Source organism: Entelurus aequoreus, linkage group LG18, assembly GCF_033978785.1.
Source record: "Entelurus aequoreus isolate RoL-2023_Sb linkage group LG18, RoL_Eaeq_v1.1, whole genome shotgun sequence".
Taxonomy (NCBI): Eukaryota; Metazoa; Chordata; class Actinopteri; order Syngnathiformes; family Syngnathidae; genus Entelurus; species Entelurus aequoreus.
Genome location: NC_084748.1, coordinates 29,030,070 through 29,032,569, shown reverse-complemented (window position 1 = coordinate 29,032,569; position 2,500 = coordinate 29,030,070). Strand labels below are relative to the sequence as shown.

General features: G+C 39.8%; 1 protein-coding gene across 2 annotated transcripts in view; it reads right to left on the bottom strand.

Moving 5' to 3' along the window:
• The window catches only part of LOC133633992 (lysophosphatidic acid receptor 2-like), a 61,771-nt gene that overhangs the window by 58,789 nt on the left and 482 nt on the right, over positions 1-2,500 (bottom strand). The window lies entirely within an intron of this gene.

The window sequence follows — 2,500 nt, the reverse complement described above, 5'->3', positions numbered from 1 at the left end:
TTTAGCCAAGGTCACTGTGGTTTATCCGTTAGTGCTCAATACCGGGGTAGAGCGGAATATTCATTAGGTCAGGAAAAACCTGCTAAACAGGCTTGTAGGGATGAAATAGCCTCTGTGTTTTTTCCTGACCTATGAAATATGATGAAACAAATGACATTGATATAGACAGTTGGATGAGACTAGCATTATTTTTTTAGCAGATTCCTAAAAACAGCAGAGTGCTCTCTGTCAAATTGTTAAAAACAACATAGCCCCCTGTCATATAGAGGCTCTTTGACCAGTGTTTCTGAGTTAACCATTTAAAACAGCAAAACACTTCTATCACAGTAGAGTAGGTCCTTAAAACAGCTGAGTAGTCATGTAATATAGAGGATCTTTGACTAGCAGTTTTGCAGTGAATTCTTACAAACAGCAGAGCTCTCCTGTCACAGAGAATCTTTGACTCACATTTTTGCAGCCAGTCATGAAAAATAGCAGACAGAGTGCTCCTGTCAGATAGTAGATCTATGACTCGCGTTTTTGCAGGCAGTCTTTAAAAAACAGAGCACCCCTGTCATATACAGTAGAAGATCTTTGACGGATGGTTTAGTGATCGGCCCTTAAAAAATGATGCGTGCACCTGTCAGAGGACCTCCGACAAGGGTTTTTTGGGGCTTTTTTTGCACTACACTCCTTATTTAGAGGACCTTTGACTAGCGTTTTTGCAATCAGTCATTAAAAACATCAAAGCACTCTTTTATATAGAGGATCTTTAATTCGCTTTTTTGCAGCCGATTCTGAAAAACAGCAGAGAACTTCAGTCCTATACAGCAGTGATTCTCACATTGTAGTACTAGATGGAGCCCCTCCATCTCGGGGTATGCCAAAGAATGAACTAAATATTCAAACACAGTGTTACTGTTCAAACTGGTTGTAATGTTACAGTGGCCAAAACGATTTAATATACTTGTTAAATACTACCTCTGCCTCTTTTTTTAATGAATACTTAGACTTACTAGACTACTGTATTTTAATGCTGGCCATTATTGTGGTACTTGGAGAGCCAAGTGTTTTCTGAGGTGCCGCTTGGTGGAAAAAAGTTTGAGAACCACAAATGAAGCGCTAGCTGTTCAAAGTCGGGACCCGGGGTGGACCACTCATCTGTGCATCAGTTGATGACATCTCTGCTCTGCTGACACCCCCCTGCTGGCCCCACTATGGACTGGACTCTCACACTATTAACTAGATCCACTCGACGTCCATAGCACCGGTCCCCCGGAGGGCTCCCTACATCTGCTGTCCCCTCCAAGGTTTCTCATTGTATCCCATTGGGTTGACTGTTTTTCTTGCCCTGATGTGGTTTACTAACTATAAAAATGAGCTTAAATTTTGGAGGATGTCGTTGTGGCTTGTACAGCCCTTTGAGACACTCGTGATTCAGGACTATATAAATAAACTTTGATTGATTGATTGATCTGTGACTATCAGTTTTGCAGTCTGTCCTTGAAAACAGCAGAGTTCACCTGCTTACTGTCAAGAGAGAATCTTTAAATAGACCTTTTTCAGGTCCTTAAAAACAACAGAACATTTCCGTCAATAAGATAACTGACTGGTGTTTTTGTAGTATTAGTCCTTGAAACAGCCGAGCGCTTCTGTAATCAATTTAGACGATCTTTGTTCGACTAGCGCAGTGGTTCTTAACCTGGGTTCGATCGAACCCTAGGGGTTCGGTGAGTCGGCCTCAGGGTTTCGGCGGAGGTCAAAACACACCTGACTCATCGTGTAAATAAAAACTTCTCCCTATCGGCATATTACGGATACGGCAACAGCAGAAGTCAGACTGATTTGCAGGTGTGAAATTTGTTGTGAGTTTATGCACTGTCTTGGTTTTTGTTGTTTGAACAAGGTGATGTTCATGCACGGTTCATTTTGTGCACCAGTAATAAAACAAGGTAACACTTTAGTATGGGGAACATATTCACCATTAATTAGTTGCTTGTTAACATGCAAATTAGTAACATATTGGCTCTTAACTAGTCATTATTACGTACTTATTAATGCCTTAATCTGCATGGCCTTATTCTAACCCTAACCCTGCCCCTAACCCTAACCAAATAACTCTAAATTAAGTCTTTGTTACTTAGAATATGTTCCCCTAGTGTCCAAAAAACTCTAAATTAAGTCTTTTTTTACTTAGAATATGTTCCCCATACTAAAGTGTTACCAAAAACATATAACTTTGTCTTGAATTTGAAAAAAAAAAAACATTTTATTTTTCACTAAAGAAGGGTTCGGTGAATGCGCATATGAAACCGGTGGGGTTCAGTACCTCCAACAAGGTTAAGAACCACTGGACTAGCGTCTTTGCAGCAGGTCCTTAAAAACAGCAAAACCATCTTGTCCTACATAAGATATTTGACTAATGTTCAAGTACGATTTTTTTTACATGAATGCCATTGAGTGAAGTTTGAATATATAACCGAGTCTTGCATTGAAAATTCAAAAATCGAAAACACAATGA